The sequence below is a fragment of the Amblyomma americanum genome, chromosome 9 (genome assembly GCF_052857255.1).
Source record: "Amblyomma americanum isolate KBUSLIRL-KWMA chromosome 9, ASM5285725v1, whole genome shotgun sequence".
Taxonomy (NCBI): Eukaryota; Metazoa; Arthropoda; class Arachnida; order Ixodida; family Ixodidae; genus Amblyomma; species Amblyomma americanum.
Genome location: NC_135505.1, coordinates 69061136 through 69087612, shown reverse-complemented (window position 1 = coordinate 69087612; position 26477 = coordinate 69061136). Strand labels below are relative to the sequence as shown.

Genomic DNA, 26477 nt, shown 5'->3' with positions numbered 1-26477 from the left:
GACCTGAGCGACCAGAAGATACCGAAAAGAGACAAAGTGTTGCGCATGGGAACAAAGTTCGCTTTTGAGCCTCGTTTGAGGCCCGCAGAGAAGGTGGCGTGTTCAAGGAACATTGTTCGCATGGCACCAGATGACATGCGCCACAGTTCTACCGTAGATTGCGTTGACGTGCTCGAGAGAACCAATGGTGAGCAGCCAAACCGCGGGAACATGAACAAAACCGTGGAATTACTGGCAGGAAGCGGTCTGAAATGGCTGACAGTTGATAAGGAGGGATGTTTTGTAGTCATTCCAGCAGGAGTCTTTGCACAGAAAGCGTGCGAAGCACTGCGGAGGAACTTCAGGCAGGTTGACTTCAAGGCTTCGAAGGTGAAAGGGCAGGCAGTGATTCTTCTGACACGCTACAGCTTGAACAAGCTTGGTGAAGCAGCCAACAAGTCGACGGGTCAGCAGCTAAAAGTCTTTTTCACCGCTAACACGCTCAAGCCAGGTCATCCTTTTTGCTCCATCGTCTCTGAAAGGAGTACTTGGCAGCATGTCGTCTGAGGATATCTTCAGAGGCAACAAGCTTCTTTGTGCGTTGCCGGAAACATTTGTGATTGCCAATTCGGACTTGCTGGTTGAGTTTCTCAAAGCGGATAACCCCGGTAACTGCATGTTTTCCAGCATTGGCGTGGTGGACCTTAATTATTCCATGCCACATTGTGAACCCATGGAAGCTGTAAAGATGTGTATAACACAGGACAAAGATGAAAGTCCTTTTATTCATACGTGCAGCGTCTCGGTTAACACCTTTCAGAATTTTTTTTCTTTTATCTATCTACAACAGCGTTGATTGGGAGGGAAATACTTTTGTATAAGCGTCGGGGGTTTGCAAAGGCTCCAGAGTGGCACCTGTGTTAGTCAACATCTTTTTAAGCAAAGTTGATAGGACAATTGAGAAGGCGTTGGATGAGACAGTCGGTAGGGTTTTTTGGTATGTCGCGACTACCTGGTGTTCACCCGAACAGGCAGCTTGCCTAAAAGTCTATTCGACGTTCTGTAGATTTGTAAGGAATGTGGACGTGGGCTAGAGTTCAAAACTGTGGTGCCCAGCAACAGAGAACTGCAGTTTTTGGATTTGTCATTGTGTGGTGATGACAAAGACTTGTGCTGGTGGTATCGCCTGAGGACTGTCAAACCGTTCCTCAACTTCCGGTCTGGCCATTCTAAGCTCATAAAGGAGGGCATTGCCATTTCATGCTTGCAATCAGCTGTCAGTAAATCTTACCATGAAAAGACGGGAGAGAGCATTTTGGCGCAAGCAAGCAGGTTACGTGTGAACGGGTACCCTGATGAACTCATTTCCAGGGCAGCGGAGGAACTTCTTAGGCAGCTTAAGAATGGGGTCAGCCGAAAGAATGCAAAAAGAAGAAAAAGCCGCCTGCTGTCATGTGTGCTCACTGCTTGTATCATGGGCTGAAGAAAGTTGCAGGCAGATACGACATTGATGTCGTCTTTTCTGCGCCAAGAAAAGTTAGCACAATGTGCGAACAGTTCAGTCACAGACACGACGGCAAGAGGGATGCTTGTCAGGTGCGTGATGTGTCGCCGTCTATACCTTGCGAGGTGGGGGTGGTATATAAGGTCTCCTTCTCATGTGGTGCCATGTTCATTGGCCAGACTGCCAGGTGTGTCACCAAATGTCTAATGGAGCACGAGAACACAAGAAAAAATGATCCCCTTTCGCACGCAAGTTTCCACTGAAGGATATGACAATGCAAGCCTAAGAAGGATTACGCAGAAAGGAGAATAACATGTACCGCCCTGCCTAGTCGTCTTTTTGATGCAAGGAGTGCAAATGTGTTCTTGGTTACAAGAACACGCGCATCCTGGTCCGACACAGCGATCAGCTAACACGCGAGCTAATGGAGGCCTTCTATATTCACCAAAACGGTACAATGTGTATCAGCAGGCCTTCCATTTCATTATCCGAGATGGAATTGAGTTATCTGACGTCCACGTGCCTTCCAGATAACTTGAGTTGTCTTGATAAGTAGTTGAATTTCTGTATATATGCGCCTTTCGTTCTTCAATAAAAAACCAGATGATAGTCAGCGCTTGTTTGTGTCAGTCTTTTATCTCGTGTCCCGTTCTTGTTGCACTGTGAACACAAATGAGCCCCGCTCTCACCCACGCAACCTTCGCCAGAATCCTACCCTCCTCGGCAGTCTCTGGCCGCCTCCTCGCCACTCCAGCCCAGCATCTCCTCGCCGGCCATCCCTCTTCACGACACACGAGGTAGGCTCAACACCAGCTCAACACACCGCCCTTCACTGACGACAAGGCGCGCTCTGCAGCAGCATGCGTGTCACGGTTTCCGGCATCCCCGTCTGCCTGGTCACAGCAGCCAACAGCTCTACAGGCCTTTCCAGCGGCGTAGATGCCGCGGCCGCCTGATGCTAAAGAGCGCTCGGCAAAACGCAAGCCAGCTCGCCCCATCCCCAGCCCCTCCAAAGATGCGACACGCAGTAAATGTCTCACGAAGCAGAATGAGAAGGCCAAGCAAGGCGATTGTCATCTGCTCTACTTTCCCTAACAAGAAGCCGGAACCGGGGCCAGCCCCCGTCGTCCAGTCAAACCAGGCCTCTGTTGTGGCTTCTTGCTCCCCATCGGTGCTATAATCTTCAAAGACGCCTGATTTCACTGGCTCGGCCGCCGCCAAACGAAAATTTGGCGGGAGCCCACCACGTACATCCTCTCGTCCTCAGCAGACTCCGGTTAGACACACACTGGAGCTTCATCAGTCGCCGTGTAGCAAGCTGCCTCGGCTGAGCAGACCCGTGGACGTGCCCCCGGTTGCTGCACTGGTGCCGTGGCCGACTCCGATTGCCGCTACATCGCCGGCGTCCTCCTCCATGAACGGCTCGGCGCCAGTGGCAAGGGCGCCACACTTGTGGCCGCCCGCTGCGTTCAAACCAATCGCGGCTGGCTGTGCGCATGTTTCAGCAGCCTCATGCAGTCCACAACAGGCATTCCCCAGCCTCGCACCCCGCTGCGCCTCCTGTAGCCGCCTGCCTGGGTACCGGGCCGCTCCGGCCGGCCACAGTTACGAGAATCGCACGGCCTGCAGCACGCCTAGCTGCCCTCAACTGCCACTACGCGTCTCTCGACGATCTCCGAAAGTTCGGCCGCAATGCTGCAGCCATGGTTGCCTGCCTGAGCCTTCCCTTCGAACCCCGGATGCCCTGCACGATTATTTGACGACTTGACCAGCACTTTGTTACCACTGCTTTGTGCATCACACACCTGCTCCTCGTGGGGGGATTGGGGTAAGGAGGGTGGGCGGGGGGTTCTGTAGCGACCAGCGCGGCTGGCAGCGCGCGTGATGCCCAAAAAGACGAAGTGTCTCCAGCACACACTGGAGAGAACGCTGGAGACCTTGGCCAGGGCCGGACGCTGCTGCCACCGCTCCACAATTATCTGCTTTCCGGCAGCACTCAATAAATGTGGCCGCGGTCGCCTTTCTGGGCGACCTACACAAGCTGTTAGGTAATGGAGGGTTCATTGCTGGCGTCCTTGGCGGTATGCGCAGAACTCGTGATAACGAGAGGTACAATTCATAGGATTAAATACAAATCTCTTCCGTCGAAAATGGTGCCAGATTGTTTAAAAAACTGCATCACCAAAGCGAATCGTAGATTAGAGGTATATTTAATAGCATTATTAACATTGCTCAGTATTGTCATAGGTACCAGGGATGGCAATATGCAGATTATGCAAGTTTCATCTATAACATAAGCGGCCTTGAATGAGCATGGAATCAGGGTAAAAGATTGAAGCACACATAAGATTTTTTTGAGATAGCAGCATGGCTCAACTCATGACTGACGTTCAAGAGTCACCCTGTTGCAAGGTTCTTAGAGAACACGCCTCCTAAAGAAGCAAAAGCATCAAAACCTGTCGTCATGAGGTTCTGTTGATTGGCCTTCCTTTTTCAATATAAAGAAATAGCAACTACTAAAGGAAACTACTCACTCTTTTGGGAGAAGCAAACAGTCAGGAAGACACACATCACCAGTTCGATATTTGTACCCAGAGGTCGCCTTCGAAAGCACCAGATGGCAACAATACAGCTTTGAAATTATTCACACCCTTGAATTGAGAGATTTCTGCGTACAGCTAGCAATAACCCATTAATAGGCAGGAGTGACTGTCGCTAAATATACTATTTAAGCCGCTTCTGCCTCTTATATCAGATGCTTCGTAACAGAAAAAAGTTGTATCAGCATTGAAATAGTGACAAACATTATTGATTCTCGGAGTTAGTGCCAAGCACAGAAATGCACTGAGAGACATGAATGCACAAGGAATAACTACGGCTTTTGATTCCTTAGCATGCCATTTAGCATGCCATCTCTAGGGCACGGGCGCTGTGCCTTCCGGAATACATACTGATTCTATTATTGTAATACTGAGCACCGCCGTGTGTACTTGCTGTCCGCAAATAGTTGCCTATATCACGGAGTATTTTGCGTGAAAGGCTGGTTCAAAAAGCTGTTGTTATGGCGGCAGCAACTTTTGAACCAAAACGTCTGTGGGTAATTGATCTCCCATTAAGACTAATCTGGGAATATGACTTAGGTTTTTTTTGCGTTTAGTGCGAGAAATGCAAGCTTCTTTACGGGAATTCAGACCACACATATTGAGCGTAGCTCACGACTATGAGATGAAGTGTTTTTAACGAAATAATGAATGATTTTTCAAATTTCCTACTCATTGCACACGTTTTTTCATGCGTATTGTTTGAAGCTTTTTTTACACCAACGATACTTTTGGCCAGGTCTGTTTCTTAGGGAAGCTCGTGTTTCTTCTGTTGCAGTGAAAAAATGCCATTGTCGTTTTTTTTCTCTTGACGCTGCTCTGCTAGCCGGGATCTGCAGTGCGGAGTGCGTGCGTGTATAATACGTAGACTTTCATGCTTGCTATGCGAAGATCTAAAGCAAGCCACATAATATGTAAGATGCTTACAGATATCATGGGTTTGATTTATTTTAAAGAGCGTTCACCGTGCGTATCTTCCTAAGGTTGTGCGGTGTGTGTAATGAAAACCGCTGAAATCTTTGTTATTGTTCCTTATGAAATAGATAGCCTCTGTAGATAATATAAATCATGAGAGCTAACTTTTCGGCATGTAGAATGTCTGGACATGAAAAGAGGAAACGTTTACGAAGACTAGTGTGCTATGGAACCTAAGTTCTGGTGCGAAATACGCGTGGTTCACTTGCGTCTACAACGAAAGCAGATAACGGCTGCTTTTGTGGAGTCTATTTTATTCACTGTAAAAAACAGAAGAAGAGACATCCATCTTGAGCGGTATTGCAGTGTCTATAAGCCTTCAATATTAGCAACGTTGCGGTTGCTAACACTCAAAGTTATTTTGAACAGCACAGTAAAACTGTGTGCAGTGTCAGAAGTCACATTTTAGCCATTTATTCAAAAATGAATCTCCACAGGGTAACGTTATGAGAGCCTAATCGTTTGATAATTGTTGATAATGAAATGCCTGAAAATCCCGTTCTAAAAATAATTCGTAAAGAGGCTGCAATGCACTAATAGGAACAAGTATCTCGTTGATTTTCACACTTTAGATGTTTTTTCTCAAAGGATAGATGGCGCAACGTACTTATCTTATTCATTACAAAGGTATATTCGTTCTTAGGACGGCACATTTGGGTTTCACTGTGTTCTTATGCGCAAAAAGCAGCCTGAACGCAAGCACGAATGAGTCGTCAAACACTGCGTTGACTTGAGAGGAGGCAGTTATATTTATACGTCATCATCAGTAAATGCGGTTCTTTTAAGGTAAACCAAATATTACGCCAATGCTGCTCCTATCATGCGAAATTTAAACGATTAAATGTAAAGACTGTAGTTTTTTGAAACTTAAAGCGTAGGCATAATTTAACGCACTGCTACTCGAAAAGAAATCTTGTGCTCAATCTCTGTTCTAATCCCTTTAGCACAGAGGAGCTCAATTCGAGCGTCGGAGATCTGCCGGCATTATGTGCGAGCCACTACAAGAAAGGCGTGGCGTGGCATGCCTAGCTGGAGGCATTCTCGGTCTGCTTTGATGCAGACTCACAAAACGCCGGAGCCCTCACGGCGCAACCTCTTCTGCTTTGTTTCACAAACTGTGTCGGTAATTTCTCGAGACAACATTACCCCGAGTGGTGTCAACGCACTATAAGTGTGAAACGTGGAGGGAAGGGAATCAGGCAACGAAGTATCTCACACAAAACCTCAACTCCTTAATTCGCCCACTGCCGTACGCACACGCGTACCACCCCGCACGGACAGAAACACACAAATATAGCTCATCCACCCATGCGCTGTGCATTTAGGCGATGCGTGCCCGCGGTGGTCAACGTCCCCCGCGTACAACGCCTCCCCCGTCGTCATAATGTTACTCAGTGTCGGATAAATGCTTGCGTTTTGTTGTTAAACCCCTAGGCTCTTCTTACCTCAGATCCAGAGCAGCAGCCCCCATTGAGCCAACGCAAAGCGGGCGTTGAACAGTAAGAACGCAGTTTATTGGTCGCGACTCCCACGACATGTTTAGCTGCGCATAACGTCCTGTCTTGATAATTGCCATAGTAAGTAACGTTTTGGAATTCACTTCAGTAATTCTCCTGGTTTATTTTGACCCCGTGATGTGGCGTGTGTTCTGAGAGCTGCTGTGTGGGATGATGCCGCATGATTTTCAAACGAATGTGTTTCTCTAAGTGGACACAATAAAGATGGAGATTGTCTGCACATTAGCGCCCTCATCCTGCTGCTCTCAAACAATGAATGGCTAAGAATGCAGAGAAAATTATCTTTACAGAGTAATTACAATAATAAACGTCTCCACCTACGGACACGTCCCCCAAAGCTACGTAATGCGATTAACATAATGCGCCATTTTTCATCTTCAAAGATATTAATACATAACACCCTGCAGGTTGTTTTTTCTGTTTTCGCAGAGGGTAGTAGTAAGGTTCAGCATATTCAACCTCTGTTTATCTATCGTGCGTAGGATGGGGTCCAGATTGCTTAGTGAAAGAAAGCAAACCAGCTTCAGTTTATCCCGGATCAGGATGATTTTTATTCCACTGCAAGGTTTCTTCTAAAGCTATATAGCTTTCCTTAGTAGCATAATGGCTTCGCTGGAGTGGATAATAAAGAAGAGTTACTGTCGTAGTAAAATTTTATTCTAGTTGGAGGACTTTCCTGAACACTGGACTAACGCGATAAGAATGCCTCGGTGCGCTATGAACGACGACACGCTGATGGATATCTAAAAAAACGTCTCATACAGTAAAACTCTTTTCAAACAATGAAGCAGAGAACTTAGAGTACGCTTAGTTACGAAAAATAAAGAAGAGAACTATAAGTCGAAAGAAAAAAAAAATGAAGTATGCCTGAAAAGTAAGACCGCCAAGTGCTACTTTCGGCGCTATTCATATCCCGTAACCTGAAGTCAACCAATGTCTTTCGTACATTCTTTACAAATTCCTTACTTTAACCAGAGTGACTAACAACTAGGTGGTACCAAAACCCTCGTTGAAAAGAAAAGTACTCTGTGGCGCCGGTAAGGACCACTAAAGGGGAAAAAGCGAGTTAAAACACCGGTTTTACGGTTCACTACTACTGAATGCAGCACTGACTCGTAAATTATTGAAAACAGCCTGGAGGAAACCCTTCATGCAATGCACTTGTGGACTGACTCGACAATAGCGTCTCATTGCATCGCAGCCGAATCATTCAACGCAATGTGTTTTCGAGAAACGCGCAAATGAAACTGAGTGACTTACAGACACGTCTTTCGAAAGGCAATGAAATCGATTGGAGAATTCGTCACGTGTGGTCACAAGACCAGTTACTGCTGGAAGCGTATTAGGAGTCCCAGTTGGTTGCCAGGACAGAAAGGGTTTTAATGTCGCAACTACATTCCTCGCCAATAAGAAACCCCTTAAATACGGAAGAAAGACAAGAAACTGAAGTCGTTAAAGCAGCCAGTACTACTGAAGTTCCGGTGCTCTTCGACACAGACCGGTAGAGCAAGCTTTGGAAATAGAGTCTGAGCTTTTACGATACACTGACAACCAGTGGCGCTTCAGCACTGATAGAGGTTGAATTACACTAACGAAACAGATGACATCGAAAAAATACTGGTTACGACAAGCTCCGTACGCACCGTCTGTGTGCTGCCAAGAAAGAATGCCACCGAAAAGAAATTCAACCTCAAATTCATTCACCTTCTCGAAAGTCTTGAATCACCCCAGGAGTGGATCGTTGGAAACTGTTTACTGAAAGCGACGTAATTGTGCGACGGTGTCTTTGATATTGTGTGCAGAATCGATCCTCAATACACAAAGAATACTCGCGGATTCATTTCAGTTAGCAAAGAAAAACTCCCGAGCCATTTTTAGGGAGGAAATATCTTTCAAAAGACAAACAGAGAAGCCTAAGTGTAATGACAACTAAGGAAGCATCGATGCTCGGTCTGCTCAGCACCATTTTGGCATCTGTTGTGTATGTAACTCATAAATAAACGTCTCATGGAGTAAACGAATGTCGCTTGTACATTCGTAGCAAAGATGGCGAATTCTACGAATGTGATACACGTTAGTCTGATCTACCTAGCTCATCAGTTGGGTGAGTTCAGAAAGCTCCTTGTTTGTTCAACATATAGCACTGCACCATTAAACGGAGCGCTAGATACATTGACGATTGAAGCTGTGAACCTAATAATGAATTTTTGTGACTAGGTGTGAGTGGTCGGTGGGTGAGAGTTGGCAGATGTGGGCTGTGCTGTGAATGAAATGCTCGCAGTAAAATTGCTCGTAGTAGTAAAAGCACATTAAAGAAAAACAGGTGCGAACCTTTTTCAGAGAAGAAAATTTGCTTTCTGTTCGCACGGTGTATGTAAAATGTCTTTCCAATAGAAATTAAAAGTTCACTCAGAAAAAAATTGTCTTTAGCAATCGGACTTTCAGCGCTTTGACTCGGCTTCTAGTGTTAGATGTAGCTTTCATTCCCCCATAATCTGTCACATTTTTGTGGACGTACAAAGCAGTCATATTTTATGATATTTGTCTCCTAGTTTATCAGAAGTTTGGTTCACGAATATTGTGTTCACTGTGCTAATCGACTCTTTGAATCATACTTATTTCTTCTGCGCGTCCTTCTTATTGCACAGACCTTTGGGCTAGTTGGTGCATTGCAGTCATGTACAAGCGTAGAACAAACAGGGACAAGGATGGATGGGACTCGTGGTGTCCCATCCTTCTTTGTCCCTGTTTGTTCTGCGCTTGTACATGACTCCTTATTGCCACTGTGATCAGCAAACGTGGCACACGTCTCTCCCCGACCAGAACACGCTCTAGATCTGTTCCCTTTAAAGTACAGACATTTTCTAAACGCGCCTGTACTCAGTAACCAATAATTTCCTTGTATTTAGAATTTGCCTTTTTATAAAAGCGTTTTGATATCTGTGGATATTTTACTTTGGCCATGTTTTCGCGTGAACATGGTATAAGGAATCGTTTCGAGGTGATTTCTTCGCGTCCTAAAAAGTTACGCAGCATCAAAAAGTCGCGTTATATTCGTAATCAGAACTTTTTCGTTTGCTTCCAGATGGACGTGAGACTGCAAGATAAGGGTACAGCACGGAGACGAGAGGAAATGCAATCTTAGTCATGGTGGCTCAGTAGTTAGGGGGCTCGGCTACTGATCCGGAGCTCCCGGGTTCGAACCCGACCGCGGCGGCTGCATTTTTATGGGGGCAAAACGCTAAGGTGCCCGTGTGCTGTGTGATTTCAGTGCACGCTAAGGATCTCCGGGTGGTCAAAATTGTTCCGGAGCGCTCCACTACGGCACCTCTTTCTTCCTTTCTTCTTTCACTCCCTCCTTTTATCCCTTCCCTTACGGCGCGGTTCAGGTGTCCACCGATATGCGAGACAGATACTGAGCCATTTCCATTCCCCCTAAAACAATTAATATTATTATTATTATTATTATTATTATTATTATTATTATTATTATTATTATTATTATTATTATTATTATTATTATTATTATTATTATTATTATTATTATTATTATTATTATTATTATTATTATTATTAGCGACAGCGTAGCAATGCGGAGTAAAATTCTGCGGATGAAGGAGATGCCGCTGATGGGATAAACGTCACCTTGAGAAAATCTTAGAGTCATTTTATGGCTGCAATCCCCATAGTAATGCTTAGTTGAAAAAGTCTGAGGAAGTAACGACAAAAAGAAGCCTCTGTAGATAGTTCAAGGCAATGAAAGGTGTCCATGACCCTCCCGCTGTGAAGAATACCGCGACTAAATCTCTATTTATGTCAATCAGGGCTATTCCTGACAAACTTCTGTGAGTATTGAGCCAAATTGAGTCCATAGATCACTTTTCGTCTTTTGCCGGTGGTTACTTCTCTTCTCGGAACTTACATTGAGATTCTCGTCGCTCGACTGTGGCTTCTTCTATCTATTCCGGTTTTTATCTCTTTCTGCGAAAGCGCCAAGGGATATATGGCTTTAAACCGTTGTGCGATTTTATTGACGAATATTTAATTGCATCAGGTAGATTCCTGTGCTAGAATGAGAATTCACTGCTTTTTATTTTCATTTCCTTTCTTAATTTTTAATCCAAATTCTGTTCGAGGTTATAAAAATAAACAATTACACCACTCCTTGCCCGTGAGGGCGTTTGTACCAGCAATGCTCCCTCCTGGCCCATCTTCCGCCGTGGGTAGGTTCCATTAAGCCTGAGGATATCATCATCATAATCATTCATAGTTTATCTGAAATTGTTAAATAGCACAACAGCCTAGGCGCAAAACGGGCCAGAACATTCGGTCGTGAGGTGACAATAAAACAGAAGCTACAAGAGAAAGCAGACTGAAATCTGTAACGAGTAGCAGCTTGTGACTGTCCTCCAACATCTCATTATGCATAGCACAATATGCGTTATTTCAAGGAGCTCAAGCTCATCGTTGAAAAAACGGGGTAGTTGCTGCAGTGTCAAAAGCTTCTATTTCACTCCAGTCCGCACTGTAATGGTCTCTTATATGTAACAATGCTTGATATGTGTTACTTGCGTATACTATCAGCAAGAAATGAAACGTGACGAGAGAATTGAGACACGAACAGGAAACAAAGAGGCTCTTAGCCAGGGAAAGCACAATTCTCGCTGAGGTTATTCTAACTTTTAAGGCGCGATGATTCTTGAGAAGTGTTAATCGACCTCGCTTGTATTTGCTCTCCAGGAGCTCGCACCTTTGTGTTTTTGTGGCCATATCAGGTTTCTTGTTCGCGTTTCATCCGCTGTTGATAATACGTCGCTGATTTATAGCGTGAACCCATAAATCCTTCTTTCAAGAAACTGCTTTGAAAGCTACAATGGTGCATACATTGAATGTTTTCCTACAAAAATCTGTCACTGTTTATATCTGCCCTTAATCCTAGCTAAAAGGATTGCTGGGCCATCCATGGCTCTTCACAAATGAATTCTTTGAAGCCCAACTACAGCTCTGTCAAACATTTACATGTCTGAAAAGTTTTGAAGAAGTGCAAAATTTCCCGCATTGAAGATTGTATTTATACAGAGATTTTTTTCTAAGGTTTATTTTTTTAGAAAAGTAGGAATGGTTTCGAGCATTTACCTGTTCATCGCGCGTGTTACTCGAACTCAAGCTTTGAGTAATTGTTTTCGACATCGGGGACTACATGAAGAATTATCATACTGAACCTCACCTTGGTACTTTAGTTATTACTTTTCATGAAATGCTACTTGGAGCCTCCGTCAACGCTGATGAAACATGGGAAGCAAACCGTTTCGTGCCAGGGGTATAGTTTTATTTGTTACCTAAGCTGCACGCAATCCGCTTTCTCGCGGTAAGGGCATAATTGGTTGTGGCTTGACTTTAATGGGCAGCGACACGCTTTTCACGCTGCTATTACGTGAAATCGACTAATGCGATGAGTTAGTCGTTTTGGTGTCCTCTTTTGTATTCATACCCAGCAGTTCTGGACAATAGGATTTTAGACCGGGTGAGTGTTTATGAAAGAAATTTTTTTTATATAATATATGATTTCACTATAATAATCAATATATCCGCAGATCACTTGACGGCAGTCATGATTTTTTTATTCACGTTTTTGCTATCGTCAAAAGCGTTCCCCATTGGTTTGCTAAGGCAGTATTAACTGTTCGACGCGATATCTGGAAACAGTTTAACAAAAGGTTTTGCTTCATACCAAAATAGTGGATAATTGATTTCAAGATTTTCATAACAGTATCTTACAATTTTTCAATTTTCAAAATTTTTGTGCGAGAAAGCTAGACTTGAAGATTACGCGAACTGTGCGAGGCAGCGATAAAATTGAGACTCTCGGTTTGACAGGCTGGCCTATTTGCATAAACACTGCCGCCGTAAAGATGGTAAAACTGCAGCTAAAAATTATTTGCTTATGACGGAGTGAATACCATATATAAATAGAACCAGAACTCTACATTAAAAAACACAGATGATATAAAGAGCTCAAATGTACACCTGCATTGATTCAGGAATATAAATGTGTCTCTAACATTCTTGCGCATCAATAAGATACTGTTTAGTTGAGGGTTCGACGGAAACCCGTCTGGCGAGGGAAATTCAGCATATCCTTTTAAACGAACACTCACCAAAGTCATAAAGGAAAAAAAATAACAGTAAGAGAATTGACGTTTCGGCACCACTACGGGTGCCTTGTTCACAATGGGTTGAAAAACGAGACGGGCTGCTGCTTATGTAGGGAAAACGTTGCGTATCGTGCGGATGTATATCTCGGGTAGATTGCCCTGTGTCCTGTTAATCACTTGGCTTGTCATTTGTATTTGAAGGGATTCCTTGAGCAGACGAGTAGATAATGATTTTATTAGATAAAAATATGCTGAATTTCTCTCGCCAGACGGGTTTCCGTCGAACCCTCAACTATGCTGCTCTTCGCGAGAAACATGGGCCGCCTGCTGTTACCAAGATTCGACAATTCGTCAACCTCAAGACAAGGCTGACATCGTTCCAAAGCCACCTCCAGTTCAATCTTCGTTGCAAATCACATGGATTGATCCCCAAGTCTCTGCGGCTACCGATCCTCGTACGTACACCAACTGGAAGACAAACCATTGCTCAAGCTGAAAAGCGACTACTGCAGGCAAGGATCCTCGAGACAAAATGCACAATCAAACGCCTGGAGAATGACATTTATTGCGCCCAACAGTTCCTGGAAAAGCTCATTCCCGCGGACTTCTTTGATGTTCTTCTTCATGCCAACAGCGAGGGCGCCAAGAATCAAGAATTGAAACATATGGCACAAAATGCCAAGTTCAAGCAGCTGTTGGCCAGTCCGCCTGAGGCTGGGGTGACCGCGAGTATATGCAACCTGTCTTCGCACACGCTTGATCCGCATGAACGCAGCCTACTTCTCCGAGGCCTCATCTTCAATACTGGCGCTCCTCCAAATGCTGTTAACATGACCTGCGCTGTTGAAAAGGCTATACGCAAGATCGCCCCCAGCTTACTAAGCGAAGCACGCTCAAGGGTCATTGGAGCTCTTTCTAAGCTTGATAAAAGCAAGATTCGCACTATCACACCCGCAGAGCAAAAAGCATTGACCAGGCTGCAGAAGAACAAAGACATCGTCATCTTGCCTGCTGACAAGGGTAACGCCACTGTCGTTTTAGACCGCACCGACTATGTGCGAAAAATGTACGCCCTTCTGGAGGACACAACGACGTACGCCAAGCTGGCGCGAGACCCTACAAAGAAAATCGAGTCCGAGCTGCAAAAACCTCTTACTGATGTTTCCAAGTTCGTCCCCCCCGACAAAGGCTATCTTTACAATCGCCTAGTTTGTCACAACGGCTCTGCGCCAGCTATATACGGGGTGCCCAAGATACACAAGAAGGAGGTACCACTTCGCCCGATTGTTGTCTTCCCACGGTCACCTCTGAACAAGTTGTCGGGATACCTCCACCGGGTACTGGCGCCTTTGGCAGGAAACACGCCTACGTACGTCAAAGACTCGGCACATTTCACTGACAAACTGAAGACTGCGACTTTTGGCGATGATCACATTATGGTGTCATTCGACGTGAGGTCCGTGTTTACTTGCGTGCCGGTGGACTTCGCAGTCGAGTGTTGCAAGAATGCCCCGAAGAACGACTTGTCTCTGCCAGAACGTACGCCCGTAGAGACAGGCTAATTGTGCCGGCTCCTAAAATTTTGCTTGTCAAACACATACTTTGTGTTCAACAAGACGATGTACAAGCAGATCTTCGGCACAGCAATGGGGGCCTCCATTTCCGTAGTCTGCTCCAACCTGGCCCTAGAAACGATAGAGAGTCGTGCGCTTGCGTCGTTCGACCCACCACCTAGGTTTTTCCTGCGGTACGTCGACGACTGTTTCTGCATGATCCGACGACAGGATGCGGAAAAATTTCTACGGCACCTGAACTCATTTCAAGAGAGCGTTCAGTTCACGATGGAAGAAGAGAGCAATGGGCGCCTCCCTTTTCTCGACATCCTTATCGAACGAACAGCAAACTGCATCACGACGAGCGTTTACAGGAAGCCTACCCATACAGGGAAGTACCTGAATTTTCATTCTGCGCACCCAATAGGGCAGAAACGCTGCGTTGCCGCGGCGCTTTACAATTGTGCCTTCAAGCTTTGTTCAAGCCCATGCAAAAGAACTCGTGAAGTCCGCCGCATAAGAAAGGAGCTTTCAAAGAACGGATATCCGCGTCAAGTGCTACAATCACAAGAACGACATGCTGCGGGCCCTCAAGCCGAAGCAAAAGCAGCCAATAAAAAAAAAACGTGCAGCCATCTCATATGCCCCTGGTGTCAGTGAGACGTTATGCCGGATACTGGCTGACTACGACATCCAAGTTGCCCACGTCCCATCCAGCAAGCTCAGAAACCATTTGGTACGAGCAAAGGACCCGCTTGAAAAGACCAGCTACCCTGGGGTAGTTTACAAAATTCCTTGCAAAGAATGCGGTGCAGCCTATATAGGCGAAACAGGGGACTTCAGGAGACAATTCAAAGAACACCAGCGTGACGTCAAAAACAAAAAAGTGACTTCTAACGCTCTCGCCGAACACCAGCAAAACATGGGCCACTTGATTGACTGGGATTCCACGCGCATACGTGAGAAAGAAAAATCATTATCTACTCGTCTGCTCAAGGAATCCCTTCACATACAAATGACAAGCCAAGCGATTAACAGTACACAGGGCAATCTACCCGAGATATACATCCGCACGATACGCAACGTTTTCCCTACATAAGCAGCAGCCCGTCTCGTTTTTCATCCCATTGTGAACAAGGCACACGTAGTGGTGCCGAAACGTCAATTCTCTTACGGTTATTTTTTTTTCTTTATGACTTTGGTGAGTGTTCGTTTAAAAGGATATGCCAAGAAACTGTTTCCTGGTGGTTTTCATTAAGTTTTATTGCGTGTTGGGCAGGAGTCTCTTGACTCTTCAAGAAAGCATGTTCGTGTTTTCAAACACTTACTTTATGTGTAGCTCCAATTACTAAACATATACCCTTTTTTATATCAAGAGCATTCGCTTGAGCCGCATTCAGTGAGACACCAATTAAGTCGTCCTAGCTGCCGATATCATGATGTTTATAGGTAGCAGCTTCTAAGGAGTTTTAAAAATTTCCAACGGGAAAGGTGCTTACAACCTATTAGACCACTTAAGTCAGCATTGTCACGGTCAAAAATAAAAACCTCCATTTATAGCTAGTCAACTAATGGAATGGAAAATTTACATTTTGTGACGATTATGAGGCAGGCAGGTAAGCAATAGTACATCGTATTATTGTAACGCAAATTCGCCCTGCTCTACCCACCACCTGCAGAATCACCATATCCATAATAATAAGCTATATCTCGTAAAATAGGCTCTTTTCAATCTGCTGACCGTCTTACTTGAAGCCCTGCTGAAGAACAACGGCATGGACTCTTCTTCGGAGAGCTGTAGGCGTTATATCCTGGTAACAGATCCTTCTGCTCACCCGCATTCCGAACAAAGAAGACAAGATCGGTTGGAAGAGAGCGCGAACAAACCAAGCAGCAGCAGGCAGATGACGTAACAAGAAAGATGAAAAAGAACCGACGGTGAAAAGAAACGAAGTGCTTAAGGAGGTAGTGTCTCGTTTGACGATCCTCTTTTTCATTCTTCTCAAAGTTATCCTACACAATGTGATGTCTTTCTAAAGCTCGACCTCGGAAAGGCCTGCGCCTGAGCTCACTAGAAGTTCAGTGCTCCACGTCTGTCTTTATATCTGGTGCCGCACTTCGGACCAGCGTTCCGACAATCCTGAGCCTTCAGTCGCTGCGCCTTCAGACGGTCGCTGACCCCTTTTGAGCGAGCAGCGAAGAAAGCCATTGTCAAGCAGCTGTCTTCGTACGCTGACAGATACTTAAAGAAGATGCGGATGTCGTCTGGAAGCTGACAGACCCGCATTTTTGCGCCATAACAACGCCGTAATTTCAACAGTCAGCGTCAAGAATACAACCTATCTGGGGCCTTTAATACAAGCTATTTGACTGGCTGAAGATATTCGTTACTCAGAGGGTGAAAAGAAGAAAAACAGAAGATGCAATAAATATGTACGAATGCTTCCATTGGCCTATCTTGTGTAAGTGAGGCACAAGTTAGGATATTTTGTTGTATGAGAGCTAGAAGATCTTGGCGTGGACGTCAGATTTTTGTCTTGATAAACTCTCTATGTGAAACATGCCTTTTGGCGACATGTGACGTAACCGCTCTATGCAATCACTTGTGCACTACGCTTCGGGCATCCCGCCAAGATTGGAAGTTTATTGACATGCTACCTACGCTCTCAACCTCTCTTGGTAGCCTTCCCCTCCCCTTAGCTCTGTGCAGTATCACTGTGTGGTGTACATACGTGAGTTTGTGCGTTCGTGGAAAAGTTAAAGACGCCGTCGACATAGGCTTATGGAGCACCAAATTACTAGGGCTCAACCCTGGACTACTCGCATAGGTCCCCGTGCCCGCTGAACAGCCATGATAGGCATCTAAACCTCATTCTGAAGAAGGTTGCAACACCTGAAAAGCCTACCCAAAAATCTGGAGCAAGCAACGTTAGCCCACCATCTGTTTCGCACTTGACGCGGAATTGGTGGTCTGAGTCTCAATTTATAAACACACATTTGTATAAAATTTCAGGCAGTATCTGTGGCCGGTGCTAGTGCATGTAGCTGCACTTTTCAACTCTAAAAAGCACAAGCAGATAAATTCTGATTTCTTCTCTGTATATGACGATGTTGCATAGAAAAGAAACACTGTCAATTCCTCGTAACATTGCACGGCTGGGGTGCAGATTTGGAAATACCATTCTATTTACAGTTGAGTTCAGACATCTCAGATGTCAGCCAGTGTGAAACGCGAAATGCGAGCTAATTGAAGAACATATGAAGTTAATGTCCTTTTATATATTTTAATTCAATGGTCTGATAACCGACAAGAACATTTTCAATGCGGCTTAGGACCCGTTACGTTTTATAGCAATAGAGCTTGAGAAAAGAAATGTTTATTCGCGACATGCGATACTCTCCAGAGTAAATCCTTTTGCCAAAGGAAGCCAGAAATAACTACCAGTGAACCGGGGTCCAGTAAGAGAATAAAATTATTTTCCAACTATGGAATCATTACTCAGGTGCCTAAAAACGAAAGAAGGAATAAACAAGCTCCTTTTCACTACAAGGAAAAATGTTTTTACGCGCTATCAAATGCGGCAAAAGCGCCTTTGAATACACAGCAGATGAGAAAAGTGAATAGAGGGGCTCTTTATGAAATGGACGACCGAAACTAACAGTCGTCGAAAAAAAAGAGCATGGGGATATATTTTTATAATTTTTGGCGTTTTTCAATAAGAGAGTAAAAGTGCAATTATTTTAAAGAGTGGTGATTAGAAAGAAGATAAAAGATAAAGTTCATAAGCACTAAAAGTTTTTTATTGTTGTCGGTTAGGAGCAACCATTCTGCCTTAAACGACGCCATTGCAATATTTTTTCATCTTTTAGAATATTTGATGGAAATTTTTTTTCTTAAACTGCGGCCTCGGAGAAGTTTTTCGTGCGAGCCACATATATGTCTTCGCAGAAACCCGTCACGACATCATGTTCCTTGTTACAGCACGGTGGAACATGAAGGACCTTGGTAAACTGTACAATTGAACTCTAAAACGACTTAAAACAGCACATATTTAAAGACGGTTTAAGTTTTAAAAATGACTGTTAGTTTTAAACGAATTCCACACCACAGTATCTCTCAAAGCACATTTACAGTGGCGGACAATAACACCCTTCTTTCTTTAAATGACGACTTAAAGCGGTCTTCAAAATAAATTGCAAGAAAAGGTGAAGCATATTACGTGAATGTTGCCCAAGCGTTGCGGAGGTATCTGAAACATCCACTCCTTGCTGCAAGAGCTGACGGATCCCTCCCTTCGATGTGGAAAGAAGGCGACAAGTTTGGCAGCCTTCAATTCCGGGCACGGTTAGTATGTTGGTATGCGAAGTTGAACAATGAGAAGCAGGAATCGGGCTTGTCAGACACGTCGCAGAGGATTCATTCGGATTATCTTCAACCGCCTAAGGTCGATTAACATAAGCTGCAATCGCCGTGCCGATGGGCTAGTTTTTGATTTCTTTTTTTATCGAAATGCGGACGTCGGATTCGGGATTAAATTCCGCAAACATGCGATCAACGTTTCAAAGCAAAGGTCACTGCTTTATTTTAACACAGCCACAGTTGTCATCTGAATTCCAAAGCCCCTAAGCCATCCCGGGTGTGTCCTACTTTCTTTATTTCTGATTGCAAGCGAAGTTTGCGAACCCATAAAAGTGAGATAGCGAATTTTTGAAACGTGCAAAACAAGTTTCAGCGTTTCATATGGTATTGGTGAGGGTTTTGAGTGCGCAGTTGCTGCATTTTCCTTCCTCCCATTCTATGTATGCTTGATCAAAAGTGGATTTAGATGTATGAACTGTGTTCGAAACTCGTGTCCTCGAACGAAATCATTTCAGAAAAACGCTTTTCTCCATCGATGTACGTAAGCATGACGGTACAGGAAATAAACAGCGCAGTTCTTACTACTGGGTATTTCAAAACATAGTGTGGAAAGTGATTGAAGTCAAGACAGGATTGACTAGGATAGCCACCTTTGGATATTTTTGGTTGTTTCGAATATGTACTCACAGCTTGTGGATCAGAGACGAAGCGCCAGTAAAAGAAAGTGGTAGGGCTTTAAGGTAGTTAAACTCAGTACCCGTGCGAAAGCACGTGTTCCCCTTGCTTGCCTCGTGGTTTTGTTTTGGTGGGTGGGTGGCAAGTGTGGCGGCAATATTAGCGTGATAGTAGCGGTAGTCAATAAAGAATACGGTGTGCACTGAACAGCGTGATAGTATGTATTAGTTGATGGATGTGTCGACGTGCAGTGCACGGCGCGAAAGTGTGTTACAGTTTATCGCGAGGTTGTGGTCGGCTGCGGCTTTAGCATAGTGGGTAAAAACGTGGCGCAAAAAAGGCAAGGACTGAGAAAGAGAAACACACACAGCACCAACTTGTAAAAAAGATTGTCTTTTTGAGTTCTTGTCTTTTTTGAGCTACGTGTTTACCCTTGGAATGAACCAACAATCCCAAGCGTCTACCCTTCCTAGCATAGTGCTCTCGTGCAATGGTCAACGAAGCTGACCTGTTTGCGCACCGTGGGTTTGAGTATCAGAAGCAGCAATATATTTATTGATTAATGTTTTATCAAGGTCAATCTCAAGGCCATGCTTGACACAAATATGGTGAGCCGGTCAGACCTCGCGAAGTAGTGCTTTCGCTATAAAGCAGATTCTTCAATTGCTTCAACCCACCACGCCACAGCTCCCTTTGCGTATCTGAGTACTTACTTGGAAGCGAATACAAGAGTTTAGTCAAGATTTATTGTAGGCAATGTAAATAATTAGATGGCGCGTGTTGTGAAAGGTCTTTAGTAATTTCTGCAGATAGGACGTTCTCACACACTACGCACAAAGCAAAAAGGCAGAACTGAAACCAATGACCTCTTATCGCCTGGGTCTTTCCCGCTTTTTTCTCGCAGCCTGAACACTCTAACGTTCTTAAAATCCGCAGACTGGAGCATCTTATAATAAGCTATTACACGTCTTCAACAAAAACTTTTCAATTTGAAACTCAACGGTTCGACGCCGGCTCAGCTCCTTCTTGATGGGTGACCGGAGGCTGTTGATAGCGTCATTAATTATGCATGATGTTGCATAATTATAGAAAGAAAATGTAAAAAGGACAATTTCTCAATGCTAACTTAATTATAACAGATGCAAGCTTGTTGGCAACGACCAATTTCAAACGCATCATTACTACTACAGATACAAGTTTTGGGGAATTTTTAAAATGTAGGTCAGCACTTGTCACTTCATAACGCATGAGTTTTGTGATCTCCTAGCTCTCATGCTGGCTGCTGGAGGCAGTGGCAGGGAGCCCCGCATCACAAGCGGGAGTAACAAGACCAGGAGGCACTTTCGCCGTAGTTCTACTTGCGCTGAGGGATGAGGTAGTAGTAGTAGTAAAAACATTTATTTTCACAGAAGGAAGAGTAAGGGAGTAGGGTGTTGGGGATAGATAGAAGAGCAGTGGGAGGCCCTCCTGGCTGACTCCGACCCGAGCACACAACTTATGCTGGTGACGAGGGCCAAGGCAGCGGCGGAGGCCAACGGGATCCTGGACTAGGGAATACCGACCACTGCAGGGATGAGGTAAGAGAGGGGATGCGCGAGTATATTCGCCCGTGTTTTTCTTCGCGCGCTGTGGTTAATGTTTGCACCACCGCAGCGTCGAGGGTAGTGGAGTCCCAAGGAGTCTCCTGTCTAATGGCCCGCTGGCAATCTGTAATTGCCACTGCATGGTTTCAGTAACTTCCCATTTGTTTTGAGTAACTTCCAATATACCTTCCTTGCTAATGAATGCTAGAAAAGAAGCTAAGACTGGTTGAACTGACGCAAGATTCTGCCATTCAATCAAGATAGCCTTGTGTGGTGGAACACAATGTGCAAGAGCCACACCAAAAAACAAACCTCTTTGTGCCTTTTATTGTTGACCACTGTACCAGCCACAGCTATAAACCCGAAATGTATAAGACTTGAGAAGAAATTCTTGTTGGGATAGTTGTTGCATGGTTGTTCTTAAAGACGAGCTGCGCACTTTCCGTCTTCCTGTGTCTGCTTTTTATATGTGTTCAACTCGTCTTTAAGAACGACTAGGACTTTCAGAGTAAAAGCAATGAATGGCACTGCTGACCTCTTCTCGAGGCTAAGGGTAGAAATTAAACCAGTCAGATGGTCAGAGCAGCTGAACATTACTCATATGGCTTTTTATCGTCTTAATTGTAATCACTCCGACAACGAACAATATATGTTCGTGCTACCTGCCGAACATTTTGTGCTCAGGACCTGTTATTAGCCTACGAATGCCGGAAGTTTTGATGAATGAGGGCGAGGTTTGGTATATCACTGCCGCTTCATTAATCACGGATTGTCTTTCGGTTTTTGTTTTACCTTTGTTGAGTGAAAAAAACACAAACGGGATACATAGTTCATTTCATCATATTTTATTGTGTCATCTTAGCCTGCAGCAAAGACCTGGCCAACCAGTCCCTTCAAACTGGCCGCCATGAAACGACGCGCGACTGCAAGGCGCTTGGATAAGCAGCGGTGCGGAACCGGCGGCATTCTGGATGGTCTGGCTTGCCGAAGTGGACGTCATTGCGCGGGGTGGTGCCTTCATGAGTCGGCATCCAGGATTCAAGCCTCGCAAGCGGCGGATTGCCTTGCAGACAGGTGCCATGTTGTCAGGAATTCGTAACGTGTCCCCGGTTTTCGGAAGGGCAACGCTATCACGTGCAGGTTCGAACAAGAGAACAAACAGATCAAACAAAACAAAATGAAGGCGTATTTATAATTTAAAATAAAATAGCCGATACGAAACGAAATCAAGAAAAAAGCACACTCAACACGCGTACAACACTACAGAATAAAAGAAAAAGTTCGCCAGGCACTCAGCGTCCCAGGTGAATCGGGGATGCCTTGCAGACAGGGCGGACGCGGGTGGATGAACTGCGACGTGTCGCTGGCGTTACGTCGAGGCAAGCGGCGAAAAAGAGCCAGGTGGTAATATGAGCGGACGAAACTGCAGGAAGACGCCGGTGGTCTCCCGTCAACAGCCCGAAGAACTTAGCAGCAGCAGGAAAACCGTAGCCAGGTGTCGTCGATGGCGTCACGAAAAGCAGGAGGCTGAGAGGAGGTGATTCAGGAGTGCCTTTCGGCAGCATGGATCCTCAGTCCATCGGCTGCCACCTCCACGCTTGCAAGAAGCGCAGTAGGCTTGCGTCGGTGATACAATGGAGGTCCACGGTAGCCCACACCCAACGTCCGACGGCTGCCATTTCCACGCATGAATGGCCTGATCTCCGCTGCGCTGTCTTCCTTTACACCTCTGTTTTATAACACCTCAGCTCTCCGCTCCTCGTGCTCGCCACGATCTTTTTCGCCGTCGCCTCTCACACACACTGCGCTCGCGCACACGCGCAACGCTGGATTGGCGCGCTGAGCGCTCTTCTGTCCGACGCACCACTGTTAACGCACCGCTTTCACGAACCCCAGACGATTTGATTTCGAGTGCACTTTGACCCGCCGCGGCGGTTCAGCGGTTAGGGCGCTCGGCTACAGATCCGGAGTTCCCGGGTTCGAACCTGACCGCGGCGGCTGCGTTTTTATGGAGGCAAAACGCTAAGGCGCCCGTGTGCTGTGCGATGTCAGCGCACGTTAAAGATCCCCAGGTGGTCCAAATAATTCCTTAGCCCTCCACTACGGCACCTCTCTCTTCCTTTCTTCCTTCACTCCCTCCTTTACCAATTCCCTTACGGCGCGGTTAAGGTGTCCAACGATATATGAGGCAGATACTGCGCCATTTCCTTTTCCCAAAAAACAATTATTATTATTCGTGTGCACATCACACATGTCCGCGTGGTGTATCTGGGCGTTGCAGGCTCCCGGTATCTCTTAGTACATCAGGCAATTACCCAGAACCTGAACCAAAACGTCACCGAGAGCAGGCACAAAGGGAAGAAGGGCACACCAGGACTACACAGCAGGCACACTCAGCCAACCCATGCTCGAACCGGGCAACACGACGGAGACTAGCGGATGCTGTCGCACCGCATTGCGGCGCCATATATGGACAAAAGTGGGGCAATGTCGCTACAAACAGAAATCTAGGATATTCATTCAGAGTTTTCCGAAGCATTTCGCCTCATACTACCGTCTGTTTAATTTTGAACTAATCTGCTTTCAACTTGAACTTGCAACTCGATGGTGGCTTCGGAACTTTTTTCTTTTCTCTGGCAGTTCAGCAGCAAGTTTATCATGGTTAACTTCTGCTCTTTCTTTTCTGATGTTACCTCTGGTCTGCCACAAGTCAGTGCCTCTGGTATCTTGCTCTATAGGTTAAAACTAAAAAAAGGACTCCATTCTAAATTATGATACGCTTGAAGTAATAAATTCAAAGGTTGAGAAAATTGTTAAAGCACGTTTAGAATAAAAGATCCAGCACTTTACGCATAAAGGCTTTAATTCATACTTGACAGCGCAAAAAAACGAGGATAAAAGCGAACGAGGAGACACAACACAAGCGCAACACACTGCGCTTGTGTTGTGTCTCCTCGTTCTCTTTTGTCCTCGTTTTTTTGCGCTGTCAAGTATGAATCCACACCAACTAGTCCAACGTTCTGTTCTTAAAGGCTTTAAGTTCAAATTCTCTTATGTCAACATGATTGCCCTATCAAGGGATTAATCCTGCATGTCTCTTGGCAAGCATTTCCTCCCTTAGTTATAACGGCTGACACATTTTCTCTGCTATCTGTACCCAAGCAGCGTGATCACATCAATATCATGGCTGTCATCTTCAGAGCTCGCCTACTGACATTTTTATGACAGCGGCCTCTGCACCGTCCGCGCTCAGATAGCATTTGCTTCCATATTACTGTCCCTTGATCCAAGTTATTCAAATAAAAAGGTTGAGTTCATTCAAAACATGGCTGCCCGCTTTCATTCCCATAGTAAAGAAAGAAATTATAGTCTCACAAATTAAACAGTCATAAATCAAACAGATGTTTTAGGTTAGTTTATTGAAATTTTCCGCACTCTTCTCCTTGGATGTCTGCCTTATACGATTATTAATACCTTCCGTCAAGCCATTACTCGTTCCTATTGAAACCGGACAGCATTTGTCTGTGCGGTTGTATAATAAATCTGGCTTCGATCATACTTCAGGTCAGACACCTCCTTTAAATTGCTGCCCAGTGCCTGCTGCAATTTTTACTTGCCAATAGTTTGCCGATGCCGTCGTCTTAAGGTCAATGGTCGCGAAGCGTTTTGTGAGTGCTTACAAGCATTATGCGTCATGTGGTTACAATTTTATTTCCTGCATTGTCGTTATTTTGTTTTTCTCACAGTTTCAATTTTTTTCTGCGGGGAAATTCCTACACTATTCCTCCCATTGAAGCCTGTGATGTGTGTTAAGTGGAAAATAGACTCTTTTTTTTTGTTCACAGCAAATGCATTGGCTGGTTTTCCACTACTTGTAGATGCAGCCTGCTCGCCGTTGTACATGCACTCGAAGTCGCTTTCGGTACAAAGAGGGGAACAATACGCTCGAAGAGGGCTCGAGCGTCCAAATGACGTAACTGCCAAGTGGAAAAAGATCCGACAGTAAACAGAAGTGAACCGCTTGTCACGTATAGTGTTTCACTTTACGATTTTCCTGCTGTTTCGCAAGCCGTTCCCTGAGAGCGATTTCTTCTCCATGCTGCGAGTTTTAGGTAACCTCTTCTTGACCTCACGTTATGTTGAGTGCCTGTAGCCATGTTGCATCCTGTGAGCTCGGACAAAGTTGGGCCTCTAGTTTCGACAGCAGTCAACGACACCTTTTGAGGGGACGGCGATGGAGGGCATTGCTGGGAAGTCTTAATATGTAATCTGGTCTAACAACGATCACTCCATTTTTCAAGCCTGCTCACACACACAAAGACGAAGAGGCGCTCTAGTGGGGCTCGATACATTGAACTCATTTGCATCTTGTCAGGGACCTACTCAATACAGTTTTCATTCTGCAAGCTAAGCTATTTGGTTAAAAGAAATGCCGGACTCACCGGCTTGAAGAAAGGCACTGTACTAGAATAATATCTTATGCATAACGAATTTTCATTACTTTAGCTGGCCTAGTCAGCAGTCGTTAAGGCACAAGTTGAACTTTGTGTTCCATTAGTTATAAGAAATCTATGGGCGGATGTCAGCACTACGTCCTGAACATATATTTTTGTGAAACATCTTAATCTCATATGAGATGATTGTTGAGGCATGGATGTGAGTGCTGTCATGGGTATTATATCAGGTGGAGCCCACATAGCCCGGTTTGTTACAACACGTTGCCTTCAAACTTTCACTTTCTCCTTTCTAGCTGTTCCCCCTTCCTTCTCAGTTCTAAGAAGCACAACAACAACTTTATTTCGGAAAGCCTCTCTCTCCTTCATTCCCATAAAATTTTACTTCTCCGTCTCGAACCAAATTTCTCTTGCCTGCCACGTGCAGTGGTGTCAGGACTCAGCAAGTTCTATTGAAGGCTGTAGATCGTCTTGTAATTTTTATAAAGAAACCTCTTTTTAACAAAGTAGATGTTCCCTGTTATTCCTCCGAGTGTCCCGAGCTATAATTTACGCACACTGAACTAAGCTGGCATCGCAAAAATTGCGGTAAAGGTAGTTTTTTTCAATCAATTTGATGAAATTTCTTATGTGAACATTTTCAGAATCTGCATTCGCCGAGAAGGCTCAAAAAATATGACGTTTGACTACTGACCCCATGGCCGCATATTAAAACTCCTGGCGGGGTGGTCGAACTTGTACAGCAGAGAAATCAAAGAACGCTTTTTTAATGACATTTCAGAACAACATAAAGAACCACAGACTGTTAAAGTATTCCGGAGCCCCACACTAAGCTTCCTGTGAAACCGCAGTCAGGAATTCGAATGGCAAGGCCATATTCCATAGCCCTAAATGTATCTCGGTCATATGACTCCGGTGAAGCCACTTATAGGACAATGCAACTTAATATAACATGAAAAGTGCTTCAAAGACTTCCGCTGAAGACAAAAAATCCTACCTCAGCTTTTTTGATTCAATGCAAGACAACTGTGTTTATTTAATCATAATTCATGACGCGCACCAAATATGTATTTGAGTGGATATCTTCCGAAGGAGTACAAAACCAGGAAGGCAGCGGCACTG

General features: G+C 44.9%; 1 pseudogene; it reads right to left on the bottom strand.

Moving 5' to 3' along the window:
- Positions 1-2260, bottom strand: part of LOC144103407 (uncharacterized) — a 171790-nt pseudogene extending 169530 nt beyond the window's left edge.
- Positions 2261-26477: the final 24217 nt, after the last annotated feature.